This window comes from Apis cerana, linkage group LG1 (assembly GCF_029169275.1).
Source record: "Apis cerana isolate GH-2021 linkage group LG1, AcerK_1.0, whole genome shotgun sequence".
NCBI classification, from domain to species: domain Eukaryota; kingdom Metazoa; phylum Arthropoda; class Insecta; order Hymenoptera; family Apidae; genus Apis; species Apis cerana.
Window position 1 is genome coordinate 16,348,787 of NC_083852.1, and position 18,549 is coordinate 16,367,335.

The following is an 18,549-nucleotide window of genomic DNA, read 5'->3' on the forward strand; positions in this document are numbered from 1 at the left end:
ATATGAAAGGTTAAATTAAAGGAAACGATGAAATTTCACTTTCGCGTATGGATCTTGATTTTTCGATTTTAATAAAAAAAGAAAATAAGAATTGTCGAAGCGTAACATCTTCCGCGTGAAATCGAGTCTTAATTGACTGAGATAATTATAATACGCTCGGAATGGGATTAAATGTCGGCATCTAATAATTTTCTTCGATTCAGGCTTGCACACGTCCATCTCCTTTTTAATGAAAGGCTCTTGGAGCACCTTTCAGAATTTTTTTAATAAACACGTAACAAGAATGTTCAAGATAGGTTCTCATGGAACGGATACTCCTCCAAGGGAGTGGCAAATTGATCGAGGCGCGCTGGTGAATTTCCATGAATTAATATAATTTCGAGTCTGAAGGGGCGTGTAAAGCGTAATCGTATGTGCGTGCTAGGTGACGGAAATACCTTCCACTTCCGCAGCTTAAGGCCTCTCTCCCCATGGAATTTCAATTAATTTCGTTACGTAATATTCGTGTCATATTAAATTCATTAAATTCATTAAAAATTAAAACGTAGAAAATGAAAGTATCATTACAGTATCATCTAATTTTACTTTCTATTTATATAAATAGAAAATAATTCACCACAAATACTTGAAGATACATAATTTTCCTCGTACAACATTCGATTCTTCTAATTGGAAATAATTGTAAAGGAAAACGTTCTTTTATCTCTCATCATAGAAATCATCCTGAACAATTTTGCTCATATTGATCATACAGATCAGTGTCGTGTTCTTTCCTCTCCAACAGAGAGCGCAGGCACAAAGCACGCCTCGAGGATGGAAAATAATACAGAAGGATGATCCTTCCAGAACGGTTTGAATCTGTACCAAGAAAATGTACCTGAAAAGACCGTGCGGCTTTTGTACGAGAACACAGAAGAGGCGCTCCTCCTTCTTCTTATTCATCGAACCTGCGTTTCAAAAGCAGATTTCTATGAACCCGAGGAGAGCAAGACGACATAGATTCGAAAATGCTCGAGCACATTTATTGGTGGAACGAACAGAACGAATCTACTGAGAGAATTTTTTTCGAATCTCATATTTCGAAGAGATATATTCACTTCCATCCTTCTTACTCTTCCATTTCTCCATTTTCCAAAAAAACTTATCCCCACGCGGGAAGAAACTACAATATCAAGGTTCAAACAACAACAACGGATGCGCGTATGCGCCTTGATCCGCGACGGGGCTTCGATTAATCGAATAAACAGATACGGTGCGCGGCAAACGAGTCAAGTTTCCGGTCGGTTCTCCATTCCACGGAAAATGGGTCGAGCTTTGAAGAGCCGGAACCCGGGGTGGCGTTTTATAATCGAAGCGGATCGAAGCCTTTCAAAGCGTCCTTTTCCGTGAAAACTCTGACGCGTAGGCGAGAGAAACAACAAATCCTCGTCTAAACCGAAGCTCCCCAGTAACGATCCCGCCCGAGCAACCACGGTAGGAATAAAGGGACCCGAAATAACTATCGCCCGACTATTCTCGTACCGTGACCCATCAGCTGCTCAAGCTGTTGGGCCTTTTGAATATGGTCGAGACCGGCCATGCGGGATTTCCGGGCCGAAATTAAACGCTTCACGCGTGACAATAAGCGAATTGCTTCTCAACCGTCATCGATCCCCTTCGAACGGATCGAGTTTGATATGGAAAAAAAAAAAAGAAAAATCGAGGCGAGACTCTTTTTCATTTTTGAAACCGTTGATATTCGACTGGTTAATTTATCGAAAAATATAATTTGTAGTTGTAATTCGAGTAGAGAGAATTCTCGAGATGGGAGGAGAATGATGAATAGGATGGATAATATTTTCCCTCGCGTTTTAATGGAATATTTGTCCGATGGATTTTCTCGCGTTGGGAAACAAAACAACGTCCCGATTTATTTGAGAACGGATTAATCGAAAGAATAAAATAATGGAGAAAAATTCCTCGAGTCATTTAAAAATGGACGAATAGTATTTTTAAACAACTGACCTACCGCATTGACCGTGACAGCTGCGAGCCCGTTCCCTCTCCGTATCCGGGAACAGGCGAATTCCAAAGTTTTGGAATTCCTCGAAATAGAACCGTTGGGCTACACCAAATAGTCGGCATGGACAGTTACTGCCATCGGCGAGTGCTTTCAAAATAAACCTTAGCCGAATATTTCTCGAGGCAATTGAATCGGTGGTAAACCTGAGGAATTCGGGGAGGGCCGCGTATCCGATCGTTATATTTGGAGGGAAAATAATCCTTCGCGGAATGGATCAAACTATGGAAAAGAACACTTGTTTGGCACTCTCTTTGGAATTTGCGAATTTTCGTATTGCGTTGAACGCGTGTTTATTTCAATTTGCAATTTACACGCGAAATACGATCCTCGAGAAATTGTGTATCATGGAATATTATGCACTGTGCGCACGAAATGATTTCGTCACGTGTCGACAACAGTTAAAATGAAAATGTAATTTTAATCGAATGTTTTACAATTGGTGATTGATTCCACGAATCCAACTGAATAATCATTCTTGTTTTACAGAAAAAGATCATTTTTGTTGAGAATATATATATAATATATTAATACATCTATATATACGAAATTTGATTTACGATTTGAACTTTCTTTCCTGGAACTTTTCCGTTTTCTCAACCGCGGAGAAACCAGATCTTTCCCTCGCTTCTCCCAACCAGCTGTGACTGCGGCCACAACACCGGTGGGAGTTTACGAGACGATACTAAGCGTAGAAATCCGTATTAGGAGAAAATCCAGTAATCGCGTCAGCTGCACGTATAAGGTATCGACTCACAGCCGGTTGAGTTAAGCTAGTTCACTGGTCTATCTGTTAGGGATAAAGTTTTCAACGAAAATGCGCTCGAAACAATTTTTTCGAATCCTTATAAACGACTCCATAATTCCTCTCAAAAATACCTTTTCACCTTCTCGCTTTCCCGTAATATCCGTTATTAATTATTCCTCGCGTGTTCACCACACGAATAAATATTTAAATGAATATAAGAAAAGCTACATCTAAATATATACGTCATCGTACGCATAGATACTTCTGTTTCTTCTCCCTCTTTGCTTCCACCATCACTGTACCGCGCTATCCACCATTTCATGGACGGGTTGGCATATTATCGTCCCGTTAACACGGCCGGGGGATGTCAGTTTGCTTTTGCCGAGATCGTTGCACGTCGATCGGCCGGGTGAAAGTCCTAAAGTCTACGACCGGTTACGCCGAAACCCGTTGCAGGTGCATGTATGCATCACCGCCTCGGTACCGGTGCATCCGAGAAGAAGGTCACGAGCGGATGCATTCCGGGAGTCGTTTCGATCGTCCTTCCACTCCGGCAAGGCCGTTTACAGGAGCGCCCGATAAATTGGCCGAGAGACGATGGGGGGAAAAAAGGATTAACCAAGAGGGAGAAGAGAACGAGTCCCGTTTCGGCTGCGTTTGCATCATTGGCAAACCTTCGTCTGATTTATCTGGATAACATTTCGCCACGGCGGTCAATTGTCTAAAGGATTTTTAATTTTCTCTCCCCTCGAATTTCTTACAAGAAAGATTTATCGTTGGATAAGGAAAATAATTTGCAGTCTCGGGGATTTCGAAGATCTTGAATAGAAAGATATGTTTTCGATGTATTTTAGAATTCATTGGAGAGTTTGAATACATTGTTTGCGATTAATTTCCAATAACGTTCTTCTTTTCGTCATCGCGAATATTTCCCGTTCCTTCCTTCGAAACGAATCGAGTCGGCAAAAACACGAGCGATTCGCGATTAAGCAAAGATGATGGTTAATGGATTCGGCAAAGAGCGTGGCAATTATCGTCTGCCTTCTTCACCTGCACCCTGGAGCGAGCACGTCCTTCTCAAGAGCGTTGTTTACACGCTATACGCCGATTGGAACACCGACTTAATAAATCATTTCTTGCCTCAATCTCGGATCGATCGATCGATCGCTTCTCACGGTGCGGCCGTTTCGTTCTGCACACCCCCTTTCTTTCAAACAGCACAACCGACTTTCCGCTCACGTTTTCCCCCTGGAAACTGGAAAGCATCGTGTCGTTCCTCGCCGAGCCGATTCCAGGCACGCCGCCGTCTGTGAGGTCTTCGACGAGAGGATCGGCAGGGTGAGCGTTTCCCATCACGTGGAAACTCGTTTCGACGCGCGCCAGGGACAGGGACGAGGCACAGTTTTCTTGCCAACTTTTGTTCGTGTCGAGTGTCGACCGAACCTTGTCAGTGAACCAGTTCAGGACACGTTGCTCCGATGTCTTTTTTCCTTTTTCCACTTCTAACGAGTCGATGAAATCGTAACTGTGATGATCTACCGTGGAGGGGAATGTTGATCTTTCTTTGTAATGAAGTGACGGAGGAATTCGAAGGAGGGAAAATATATTGGAAAATATATCGGATTCTTTCTTTGATTTGAGAAATTAAATTTAGTTAGGAACGCGGGAGAGTGATCTGGGATTCTTGACTCAAGTCCTGGGATATATTTACTACCAAACTATTTTCTATAATTACGGCGAATTTCATTTTTTACTTTCATGGATACAAGACGAGTATATTAACCCGTTTTAATACGCGAAAGATACGCGTATATGCGCTTATGGTAAAGATTTAATAGCCTGGCAATTGCGTTCGAGAATTTTGCGATAAATCGTTATGGGAATACTTTCGAGATATACCTTGTTCCTTAAATAAATCCAACACGTTTAGATTTCAGACGGTAATTTTCGTTTCTTCTTGTCGATCTTCTTAACGCAACCCCGATTTATCTATCAAGTGAAATTTTCATTTAACGATTCATTTAACGGGGAGCGAAAAGGAGGAAACGAGTTCATTTCCTTTTTCCTCTCAAAAAAAAAGAAAGAAACAGAACCGATCGAAAGGTGGGGGGAAAAAATGCAGGGCTTATCTAGCCACATCCTCGCTCGTGAAAACCTGTTAATGACCACTTGCCAGCCAGCTCTTCCTTCCACGTTTACCTGCCTGCCTCCAAGTTTCTACCTGTCGATCAGTATATCAAAAGTTCCTTCTTTCGATTTCGATACGGACGATAATCCACGATAATTGCGGGCCAAACCTTGTTCAAACGTTTTCGGAGGAAAGGAATTTATTTTATCGGAGGCATCTCGAATCGATAATTTAAAACAATCCTATATCCATCTTCCGAACGATCCAAATTCCATAATCGCACTATTCCATCGAAACGAGCGAACTCCTCGTCGCTGCACATCCGGTAGCGCCTCACGATCCTCTCCACTTGCTCGCCCCCCACCTCGAGTACACGTGTTCCACGTAATACGTGGTTACGATCGGACATACGACCGCTCGTGTTCCGCTCCTCTCGGTATTATACGAAAGAGCAAAGAGAGAGGCGGACCCCTCTCGCGTCTTACAAGCACCGTTTACAGATATTATATGATTTATCGCCGTCCTTGCCGGCGCAGAAATTCCTCGGCCGTATTTTTTACGCGTAAGGACGACTCGAATCCAGGCGAATTCTTCCCTCCAATTTTCCTTTCTCTCTCTCTCTCCGCCACGATTATATTAAGGGGAGCCGGGTTTGGAACATTGGAAAAATACCATTTCCACGCGGATAAAGGTCTTTTCGCCGTCGTGTCGAGGATAGAAGTGTGCAGCACGCGTGGCATTTAATTGGGTGGCCGCTGAATGTTATTAATTCGTATCTAACCGGCTAATTGATCGTGCGATTGTTTGCACGCATGGTTCGCGGCTATTGTAGGCAAATTCGAATACGAATATATTGGCGATGTAATGAGGAAAATTGAATTATTTTTCTACGTAATGTGTATCAATAGGAGTTATAATTCTCTAAAGTAAAGGACTTGGTGATTTTCTTTTTTCATTTTGCCACAGGAAATAGTGAAAGTTGATGAATCGAGTATAATTTGTCATATAGTCATCAAGTTTATTTATTATTTCATTCAATCGCGTGATATCCGAAGATAGAAATAATCTTAAACCAATTGCAGAATTTATGTACATGAAGTTTCATTTGCGTTTCAACTCCTTTTCTCCGTGTTTATTAAACGATTTCACCGGTTTCACGACTCTTGTAGAGTATTTAACTCGAGCAACGACTTAAATTCTCCCATGTACGCTATAATAATTGGCTTATTCCGGTAGGTCTGGATTTAACGCAGCTGCAACTCGATTAAACGTCTCGAAGGGTCGCAGGAATGTACCGTGATGCACTTTTCTCCCGGCTCCTTGCGTCTGACACAATCATTTAGTTTTTGTCAATCAATTTAAGTCGAAAAGTGAATGATTCTTCCTCGCCGAGATCGTTCTTAAAGAAACATTATACGACGGAATATAAAAAATTGCATAATCGTTACACGATTAATTGTCGACTATTATTCCTCCACATCTTTGAAGAAAACAAAGAAAAGCTAAAAAGAAAAAAAAAAAAAAGAGTAACCATTGTTTCTTCGAAAAGTGACTTGCCATCTCGAAAGGAGCAATTATATAGGTACCCGTTGTTGTTAGACACGAGGGGCGTGCTTATTCGAATGCAAATGAACGAGAAGATAAGATTCGAGAAAGGAAGGCAGACCTTGCTGAGGACGAGTTCAAGGACGAGCCAAGTCACCGAGTATAGATCCTCTGCGGATCCTGCTATTCTGGATCCAGAGAAATCATCGAGATCACCGATAACGCTCGTCCGCCATATGGCATAACTTGAAACGAGCATGCATCTGGGACGCACAAAAGTGCATACACGTGTCTTCGTGCGTAGATAGATAACATCTGCTATTCTTACGCCCGTTTACCCGAATAAACCTTGATCTTGATCCAGGTTTTTTTTTTATCAAGAACTATATACAGAGATGATTATTCGCTGAATTTAATCTTTCTCTAAGAAAACTAAAACTCGAGAATGGTTATTAGAAGGAAACGAGGATGAATTATTATAGAAATATTATCAGAATTTTCAAAATCTTCGGGAAATCATCTATTTGAGAACGAAACGGGGTTAGTTTCAAAGGGGGTTAATAACGTTCGTCGATTGAAAAATAAAAAGAAAAATTCATAGACAATAATAAATCAATCACCGCTCCTCTTCGTTAACATAATTACCTTCCATCCTTGACGCACCGAATCTCGTTGTTTTAATCAATGGCCATCACCCAATAGCGTCACTGCCATCAAATAACGATCAATCATCGAACGAATGCGTCGTTTCTTTCTCGTTTCTTCCTGATCGCAACGTCAATTAACCGCGATGCATAGCGATCACGAATCGATTTCGAAATGTCATTAATAATTCTCTACGGGCGAATCGAGCGATCACGATTGTCTTTCCGGCGTAGCGCAACGAAATTATCGATCCGCGACATTCGAACCATCATTTCTGATCGTAATCATCGATTACGTATTACCTTGCCCCCCCTTTCTCTCTCTCTCTCTGCGTGTCGACACAAAGTAAGTACAAAGTAAGAAAAGGAATTTGTGCTCCCTTGAGGGGGATATACTTTTCTCGATCACACCCAATCCTCGTCACCTCGTCTCTCTCTTTTTCTCGCTCTCTTCGTTTCGCTTAGACACGTCCAGAGACGTTCACTTCCACGTCCTTCTATCGTATTCGCGACGACCTTTCGCCCGTGTGTGTGTGTGCGCGCGCGTGCGTGTGTCTATGCGCGAGCAATTTTTCCTTTCGTCTCCTTCAAAAGTTCACGCGATGTCTTTTGCGAAATAATAGTAGTTGAAAGGAGGAATGTTTTTTCGCGGATTCTACATTTTCACGCACGATCCGTTGCAAAACCGTTGGTTCGCTCGAAGAGAATACGAAGAGTGAATAGTTATCGGCGCAATGATAATTCCCTTGACACATCGCGCGAACGAACGAGCGAGAAGATAATATACGACACGATTGTTTTATTACTTACCGCGCTATTCTTCGTGGAAAATTTTCTTTTCTTCTTTTCTTCTTCTTCTCCTTTTTTACTTTTTTAAAGTTTTTTAGAGTCGATCGTGAATGAACACGTTATCGTGCTACTCACCTGGAACAAAAAAATAAATTAGGAATATTAAGTGCGGTGCTCTTCTCCTTTGTTTCGACAGTTTCCTCTCTCTCTCTAGCAAACGTTAATTTAAAGATCGTAATAATCGCAACATCAATTATACATATGGAAATTCTTGCGCCAATTATAACAATGTATACCGTCAGGCCCTATATTCTTCATTTCTTCAACATGATTTTCATCAAAGTTTAAACGAAAAATTAGTCATCGGGATCCCTTTTATCCCCGAAAATCCAATTATTTCGATCGAGTAAACGAACAGGATTTGTTCCCTTTCGCATTGTTTCCACGAAATGGCGAGTGTCGGCCGCTGAGTGATAAATCGCCGATTGCCTCGGCCAATTTGGTGGAAATGCGTACACTTTGTTACACGCAAGAGTTTCACTGGCGAATTCGGTTGAGCCAATCGCGGATCACGGTGAAACCTTGACATCGATGGATCGACGAAGAGGCTGGTAACACGAGTATCGTGTCCCCTCGCCGGTTAACGGGAACTTGTTTTAATTTTCGAGCTGCTTCGCGCAGCCGTGATTAAAGATGACATTTTAATTATCCCTGGCGGCGATTTGCATATATCGTCGCGAGACATCCGCCGGTTGAAAGGTCGTTCGTTCCGCGTGACCTAGCTCGATTTCCACCTTATTTCCATGTCCCCAAGGGAATCTTTGAGCGACAGTTTCCCGATAATTCGAAAAATCGGTCGAGGGGGAAGATATTTGGTTTCGGAAACGAAGATCCCTCCCCTCTCTGTCGAGTTCTTGATCGATCAGTCCTCGTTTCCTCGTACACTCTTGACACGATTCGGCTCGATCGTTTGCCAAGAAAGTTTGTCGAAAAGAGGCATGAATAATGGGCAGTTAATAGAATTCCTGTACGAGTGTATGAACTCTAACACGAAAAATATCGGGTGACTCGTTCCGCAAGATGAAAGAAATTATTAAAACAGAAATTGAACAACTTATTCATCGATCGTTATAGTTGTATAAATAGTTTGGTAAAATTCATAATACGAAACAACGCCTAATTTCTATTCTCATTCGTATATTACACCGTGAAAAGTAAATTTTCGCAAAGATCGTATCGATAACTCCACTATTTCTCCACATTCGCTGTTTCGTTTCGATTCCATCGTAAATTTCCTGCACGCCTGTTACGCGAGAGATTCTCCTCTCGTCCCTTATTGGGCGCGCTTGCTTGTCTCGTAAACAGCGCGGCGAAAGATGCTTTATAAATCGCGCGAAAACCCATTAAACCCGGGGATTTCGCGATTCTGGAAGCTCTGGATCGCGCCACGATCTTATCAGAATCTCGAGGGTCGCACTTTCTCGGCCGATTCGCCGACTCGATATCGAACACCTGGATCGGGCCGATAAATTTCCACGTTTCCGTGCCAATTACATTGTCTTTCGCTCCATCTTTCCCCCTCCGCGGTTGACACGAGATTTTCGATACTTTTCTGCGTATCATAAATGATTTTCAATCGGACGAACTCGTTCATCATCCGATCGGCCAGAATTAAGAAAGTGAGAAACGTGATGCGACGACGGCAGATCGAGAATGATTAATTGGTGATGCGCCGATTGTTTCTTAATGAACGAGACATGGGAAAAAGTAATGGAGTCGACGCCTCGTATGCGATAACGTTAGATAGACGAGCGTTGCATTAGGTAATTGGAACTGCCTTTGGGATTCGTTGGCTTGCTCTCTCTCTCTCTCGTGAACCCGTTATAATCGAGGGCTGAACCGGCATTCACGATGATGAACAATTCCAATTGTAGTCCAATCTTTTTAAACATAGACAGTTCAAGAGTTCGGAAATATCGAGGTTGCGAAATCTTCTCACCTTTGGAGATAACGGCTCTTGTGAAATGAACGTTCGTAAATTCGTCAAAGCTTTTTTTCGTCGTTGGAAAAATTATTTCAATTCGATAATTTATCTGGATTGATTGAATTGTCTGGATTAATTGCGACGAGACGAGGTTATTGAGCAGTCTAAGGGGAAAAATAGCAGAAGCAAGAATTGGTGGTGAAACGCGCTGATCTTTAAGGGAATGTTCGATCGACGAAAGTGGCGAGAGGAAACGCAAGGCCGCGACTTTTCAACGTTCTATACGTGTCTATAGACTTGCAAATATGCACGTTTCCGGTTTTGTCAGACACGTTGTGAAGAGGATATGTAAAAAGAGGAAAGTTTGAGCGAAAGGTTTTTCAATCGATCTTGAATTTTCTCACAAGGATGAAATATACGGATAGATTGAAATTTGATAGTTTGAAATTGGAAGAATATTTAACGATCCCCTTTAATAATTTACGACAAGTTGTTATATTTTGCAATAACTCGATCTCGAGTATAAAGATCGTGTTTGCAAGAATGGGAGAGGGGAGGGAAAAAAGTGATTTCTCAGCTGCTAACGATCGAGTCGAGCAACTTTCCGCATGGTAATTAAACTGTGGAGCGAGTCGGTTGAAAACTAGTTGACATTTCGTAGGTGTATCTCAAATTTGTTGCGGGGTTCGTGCGCCTGGTTTATATCCCAGAGACAAAGTGTCGAGCTACTGGTTTTCCTCCGCGAGTAAAATACATTCCCTATCGGAGAACACCAAAGGATTAATCCACTGGAAATTAACAAATTGGATAATCTCAAAAAGAATTTTAAGAAGGCCAATACGATCGTTGAATTTTTGAATCGATATCAGAAGAATTCGATATGTAAAAATTCTCTGTTTGAAGAGAAATCGCGTACGGGGAAAAACTCAAGGATACGCGGTAAAAATGCGATCGAGATTTGCATTAAATGCGGTTGGTTTCTCGAACGAAAGAATCGGAAAAATGGTCGACACGTCCATGGAGGAACGTTTCCCGCGGAACTCGCGCATAATGCGGCAATTACGCGAGTCCAGGCTGGCGCCAAGCGGCGCTCGAAGGACGTGCACGTGCACCAGCCACGCGTTTTAAACCCGTGTGTGCATACCGGGGCAAGAAATCGAAGACAATCCAACGAACCGATCACTGTCGTTCGCGTTTGCACGTTCAAGGATCCGTGGAGACAGGTGTTCCAAGGAATATAATCGTGGAAAAGGGACCCGCAATCTTCGATTTCACGCTTGCCAACTGATACTAATGCGAGAAAATTAAGTCCCCGTCCGTTGATTGGAAAATTATACATCTAATGGAAATAGAGTATTGTACGGATTATTGTAAAATTGCGTTATCGTGAAATAAAATTATCCTCGATATTACGTAATATATTAATAAGTTAGGAAAGTTTGAATACGATGATCGGTAATTGTTTCGTCTCTTTCTATAAATAAATCGATAAGATCGAAAGTCGCGCGGCTGGTGATCGAGCCACGGCACGATCTGGAATTATTGCGCGAACCTTCGCAACTTGCAAGTGCTTCCTCACGAAAGGAACGTTGTCACCGACGCATTTCCACACAACCGTGGGAAAACGACACTTGCAGTCGCCCTTACAGTCGCCGATAATCGAACGAAACTGCGAGGAATACCGATTCGATGGTAAAAATATCGCTATCGATCGTCAATCTCCAAGAAGGAGAGCCTGTTCCCTACGATTACGTAAATTTCTGGAATATCGAAGCCAGGAAAGAACGAGTTGTGCAAAGAAAACGAACTGTTACACTTGAATCTTGGAGGAATCGTGAAATATGGAGAAGATTAAAGAAAAAGTTATAAGTCTTGATATCAGATACTATAACTTTCGAGTATTTTTATAACACTAACTTTTCTCATTGGTGTTAAAATATACTTAAAAAAAAGGCGAACATAAGAAAGTGCGAGAAATAAAACGCGAATGACCTGTCGATCTTTGTATTATTTAAGCAACACCTGGTGACAACACGATTCCTAGAAAGACACACATTGTTTTTCTATATTCCTCCATTAACGGAAGCTCAAAAAACGTACACGTTCCGCCAAGGCGGTACGCCAGGCCTAGGAAAGCTGGTGCAAGTAAGTACGCGTGACATGGGAAGTAGCCTGGGGGCAATCACGTATCTCCGGGAACGAGCGGTTGCACTGGTACCCCCTTGTCGTTGCAAACAACGTGTTGCATAATTCTGTGCACGATGGAAGAACATAAATTGTTGTTCCAACGAAACCGAAGGGGAAACTCTTTCTCTCCTTTACCATCCCCTTCTTCCCCTTTTCTTCAAGAAACCTCGATCGTTTTCGCGATTCTCCAAATTCAAAACAAAGAAATCACATTCATTTCACAATTTGCAGACAAATATACATACACGATCCAACAGGGATGAAGTTATTTCATTTAAATCTTAAACGATATCTCCTCTCATTCTTCGAATAAAAATAGATGAAAAGCGGAGGAGGAGGAAGAAGAAGAAACAAAAACGAAAGGATACAAAAATAGCGGGGAAAAAAGAACTGCCGCTGGTCCCCTCGTTAGAAATGCATCAAGGGACACGTAAAATAAACTATTTGCTCCCAACGGGATTATCCCTAGATTCTCCAGGAAGATTCTCAAGTACGAGGGATAAGTTCGAGATTCGAGGGAGAGGTTCGTTTGGAGAGAATAGCGGGAAAGGTAAGCGGAGTTATTGCTCGCCAATAACTCAACAAAGTCCACGTTCCACGCGAGTAATTAGCATTCCGATCGTTGACCATTTACGCTAATTAAATTCAATTGTTCGGCCGCATTGTGCCCGACAAGGTTGTTACACGGACGCAACACGCGCCTATATACGAGTCGCGAGTAATTGGCCAAGGGAAAAATAATTAGTTGGCAACCACGGTTTCGCAACGTGGAATCGATCACGATCGGATTGCGTCCTCCTCGCGGATATCGTCCAGCCTTTAATAGCTCCAACAGTTCAATGAATCGTGTATTTTTTGGACAGATATCGAAAACTCTCCATAATCGAACTGCGATTAACTAAGAGGATCTCTCTAATACTTTTCCCTTTTGGAAAATTGAAATGAGACGAAACGATCGTCTAGAATCGGTAACGAATTTCGAAACTGGGTCCGTAATCGGCTTCAGAATTCACGCTTCTCATCTGATCTCCATTGCGCGTATCTCGACAATTTTGTCGGGATAGCTCTCCTGAGCCAGATATCCAGACTCTTGGCTGAGTACACGATCGAACGCCACCGTTATATCTCATCCCGGCGACGAATCCACGAGTAATCCGCGAGATGCTTCTCTCTGGCCACCGCGGTTCTTTCTCACGGCGTCCACCGAGATCAATTAACCGAGGGATTTTTATCGACGGGACGAGAACGAGAATCTCTGGCCTCCGCGCGTTTCGAGGAAACGGGCGAAGAGAAACCCGTCCCCGCGGAGTTGCACAGGAGTAGCGCGTGTAACCTGCATTTCGCGGCCTATTCTGGAATGTCACTCTGCCCGACGGACGCGCCGTCCAAGGTCCAGTTCTTCCTCGTCCACCGGCCTTTCCTTTAAACCAATCTTCTCGGAAAATCCGGGGAGACCGTTACGATAATACGGCCACCGACGCCGTGTCCTGTCCAGAGAAGAGTCCTTCTAACCTTTCGAAAATCCAGAGGATTCTCGTCTCTCGAGTATATAGTATCGATATCGGTTTGTAAAAGGAAGGAGGAATTACGTCAAATGCTTGCCATCTTCTGAACAATCTCGTTTTCGAAATCTCTTTTTAAATCTAATCCTTCTTCGAGGATATACGCAATTCGTTCGAAGCATTGTCCTTTCTGAAAACGTACAAAAGATGAGTTATGAAAGCGATAAACGAAATATTTCCTTCTTTCGAATTGACGAGGGAAATGAATGAATATACGCTTTTATAACGAAAGTAATTGAGTTTACAATGGTATGCGGCAAATTATATAACACGGTGGTAATTAAAAATTCTTATTTCGCGATTAACGCAGCAGTTATTTCCACCAACTTTCTCGAACGGTCCTCGCCACGACAAATAGCGGTGGAAACAACGCTATTCCGGCCGATTTCACTGCCTGCGTCGATCACACAATTTCTTCTTAGATTATATTTCTTCGCGAGGCATCGATACACAACCGCCTCGATATCGATCACGAGAAACGTTAGTCCACGTCTTGGCAACATCCGAGAGGTTTATTGAATATTAAGTTCTGACACGAAACAAGTATCGTGTTCGCTTAGAAGGGATTTAAGGCTGCTCCGAAAAACATATCGTTTTACGAATCGATGCTTGTGAAAATACGTCTCTGCGATGTGTGGAGGAGTATGAAAATCTTTGAAAAAAAGTCACTTTTTTCAAAAAGATCTACAGGTATTCAAAGCATGCTAGTTACCAATCGCGTCCAATGGTTATTTAAATGCTTTTAATGGCTTAATGGCACGAGATTTGCACGATCCTTTTTCTATATCAAACAAATAAACCGCGTCTCGCTACGACTTCAACGTTCCATCAACGTTTTATTACCCGATGGTCCGCCGGCTATTAAAAGATCTCCGTATAAATCATCCAATTCGAGCAGCATAAAAGATCCCCCCCAACAGGAAGCAATTTTTGCGATGGTCAAGTCCGGATCATCGTCCGGCCAATTTATTCGGCTTGCGTTTCGATCGAGCGGGATCGCCGACTTCGCTTCCCGAATATATTCTTTGGTCATTGTCCTCCCTACCTGCCCACTCTGCTCGAATATCTTCTCCTCCTCGTACACTTTCGCAAGATCCGTTTTTGTCCTTCCTCTCGAAAATACCGAGACTGTATAAATCACTTGCGAACCCTATTATTTGTATCGCGAATCCTCGACACAGCATTTCGTGAGGCGGAGCAATGATATTCCGGAATTTTGCTTCGATTTCCGTTGAAAGAGAAATCAAGGAAGAAAAGTTTTGGTTCGAAGGAAAGAAAGAACTCGAAAGCGTTTTCAATTCGAGATGGATCGTGATAAAAATTCTCGAGAAGGACAGGAATAGCGGATATTCTATTCGTGACTGGAAGAGATAGAGTTTAAGTAGTCTCGTAACTCGAAGTGACTGCAAAACGGTGCAATGGGATACAATAACGACTGTTTCGCTCATCGTTCAGAACGATTATAGCTTGTAGCGGCCGTTTCGTCTATTAGCCCAGAACGCTGGTTTCAAAGGAGACTGGTTTAGAGGAGGAAATTCCACCGGATTTATCGCCTCGTTTCCACGGGATCTTCTTACTTAACGCGACGATGATCCTCCCCCGCGTGAATTAAGCGTTTCACAATTCACGGCGAGAGGAAAAACAATGTTTTCGCGACTGACGAGGGATCGAGGCCGTTTCCAAATGCTGTGCACTTCTGGCGACAACAACGCAACGACCCTAATTTCGAGCAGACTAGTAACTTTGCGTATCTTCGCGGGGACCGAAACTGGTTCGAAGGGGGTCTTAACTTCTCGCTGCCAGAGAGCCCAAAATCCTTTCCTCCCCTACACACCCGCTTCTATTTTCGCCTCGGCCACTTATTAGTTTCGTGCCACCGAAATATCGTTCGGATGAGCCAAGGTAGGCGACTATTAGTCCGAGGAAAAGTGAGGCGGAGGCCAGAAAGGCCGGCCGCTGGTCGTTGTATAGCGTGTGTGGTAGGTATTCGCGGAGGCACGTGGGAACGTAGAAATGCAAAGAGAGCACGCAGCACGAAAGGCGTTTTCAGCCTGGTCTGAACCGGTGGCCCGGGTACCATAATAGAAAACCGCGATAATTGTAGGCACACAGCCACAGAATCGGCGGAATGCCGCCTCCTTGCCTAGCCTTTATTAACCGCCTAAACGAGAGAACGCTTTCCACTCTAACGGAGCACGATCAATTTTTCTTCGTCATCCTCGCATCATCCTCCTCTTCCCGGCTCGATGGAATGAATTCTATTTTTTTTTTGGTTCCCCGGAGAAAATGATGTGCGAGGTACAATTAAAGGATCCCGTAATTGGAATGCGATAATCTCGATAATCGAGGAGAATGAATATCATTCTTGTAATGATAAATCAGGCCTAGTTTATTGTTCAACACCGATTTGATTATGAATTCGAGGAGGTTTGTACAGTCGTTTCTTTTTTCGCGTATATTAAATTTAACGTTTCGACAGACGCGACAAGTTTATTCCGCGTCGTATTTTAGATTTGGGTTCGGAGGAAGTGGATCGCGTTTCAGCGGAACAAGAATGTCTCGAGTGCGTTCCACGAGGCGTTTCCTCGTAACAAAGTGCTCCTTTCTTTCTGTCGTCGACGTCTCACGGTTGCTGACTTCTCACAAGGGACGTCGGCGACAAAGGAGAGAGGCTCGAAGCGCGGAACCACGGAAATTGAAGAGTCCAGAGACAATAACGGTGAACGGTCTTTTCGGTAAGAATTATCTTTGGCTTAATTACGTGTCTGGTTCCGGCGATCGAATTTACCATCCATTGTTTCCACTCCTCGAGAGTGAATTTTTAGAAGATTGTTCCAATGTGATCGAACGTGACTTTACTTCGTCAAAATTAACTCTATTTGCATGATCGCGAAGACGACGAACAAACCTGAGAGAAATTGTTGAGGATTTAATTATCTTCGATTTATACAAATGCGATAGATTATATGTTATTACGTTATATTTATACATTTATCACGAATTTTTGCATACTCGTGAGATTAAAGTAACGGATGATTACGATGATGCAGATTGTTTCACGATCATTAGACACGTATGGTTACGTAGCAACTATTTAATCGTAAGTGTGTCATCCATATACGTGAATACGAAAATAACAATTCTATAAATATTTGTATACCGGGTGGCAATAAAATCTAACCCTTGTCTAAATTATAATTTATATACACAATCATCAAGCTACTTATAATATTACCATATTCTTTCACGTACATTTCTTCTTTTTCTCTTAATTATTTGAAATAATAGGAATATTTTGTTCCACTGTTAAACTGGGTCAAATTTAACGATACGACGCGAGGACGGTCGTGAAAGTGACGATTATTTTGGGGGAGCATGTGCTCCGTTCTAAACTATTTTTAAATGCAAGAAGAAAACGCAGTGCATAGTTGAAATGTCATTATGCATTCCTGTACTAATAAGGCTGCATATCATTTATAATTCTTCGCAGTTCATTAATCACCTAACTCTGACGTAACTCGTATTAACGAAAAATTCGTTTCGAAAATTCTTTTCTCTTTATTTACGTACACTACACTTCGTAATATTATATATTCTAAAATATTACGTATATTATAATCAAATATAAACTTGTCCTTAATTGCCTCGCAATTCCAACTTGGACATTGAATTATAATAAGCAACAAAATGATGCCGTTTTATCAAGCTTTTCTCTTTCTCGCGACATCTTCAACGAAGAAACTACATTCAAATCGCGGACTCTCTCAAAACATCATCCCATTTCTTTAATCGTTACATTACTTTAAACCCCCAAATTTTACGCCAATTTCGATTCAACAAAATCTCGTATATACAAAGAAAATTATTACAAGAGATACCCGATCAACGCAGTAACAAGTGGACGAGAAACACCGTGAGAATTCCAATGTGAATTCCCCGTCAAATTTCACGGCCACCGTTTCCCCGTAACTGTTTCCACGAGGAGGAGGAAATCCAGAGAATGGAGAAGAGGAGAAGAAACTGCGGAGAGGTTCCGTTTCACGTACAGATCCTCACGTAGAGAGTTCTCGAAAAGAAAATAGAGAAGCTCGAGTAGGTAACATCATACGCACCCTGGGATATCCGTGTACGGGAAACACTATACCCGAGGTCGAGTGTGCACGTCGTGCACCTGCACGGATCTCGTACGCGTGTGTCCCAACGAGGAGGAGGAGGAGGAGGAGGAAACAAACCGGCCGGATTTAAGGGTTTAAATCTGGTGAAAGCTCGTCCGCCACGGAACCAAGCTTGCTTGCTCTCAATGGAAATCGTGGAACCGTATCCGTTCGGAGTCGGATTCGGTATAATTGTTCCAACTCTCTTCCGGTTATCGATGCCTCTGCGAAAGAGAGACGAGAAGGAGTCGAAGAACGGAGGTGGAAAAAGTTGGAGAGCGTTTCAAAATGCGGGATAACGATAAAATTTATTCGTATTATCGTACCCCGACGGGGCGATACCGGAAGGAAAAGCATTGCGGGTAATTGGATAATTTCGATGCTGCGAGGAATTGCAAGGTTTCCGGCAAAGTTGTTATCTCGAAGCCGACGTGGGAAGAAGGATATGCCTGAAAGCTCGACGCCGCGGGATGGAGCAGGAATTTGCGGTATATTGCAGAACGGTTCGGGAGAATTTGTCGATTCTCGGATTCGCGATACGTACCGGGTGATCGATAAAAATGTATTTTTCAGAGAAAGAAGTGGTAAAACAGCGTTCGACAAATGCATAAATTGCTTGCTTCTGAAGCGTGTTTCTCCTTGAAAATTAATTTAAACCCCAGAAGAAATATGAAAGTAATTAATCACTCGCTTAGCCACGGATCATTCGGTGCCTTTAACCTCCAAGAGTGGCGCACCTCCCACGGGTG

General features: G+C 42.6%; 1 protein-coding gene across 15 annotated transcripts in view; it reads right to left on the bottom strand.

Moving 5' to 3' along the window:
- The window catches only part of LOC108001569 (trichohyalin), a 109,364-nt gene that overhangs the window by 66,199 nt on the left and 24,616 nt on the right, over positions 1-18,549 (bottom strand). For 2 of the 15 annotated variants that reach the window (XM_062087219.1, XM_062087217.1), the window contains one exon: positions 7,935-8,048. The exons of the other annotated variants lie outside the window; for them this stretch is intronic. The gene's annotated coding sequence lies outside the window, so the exon portion shown is untranslated. The remainder of the gene's footprint in view (positions 1-7,934; positions 8,049-18,549) is intronic. 15 annotated transcript variants of the gene reach the window in all.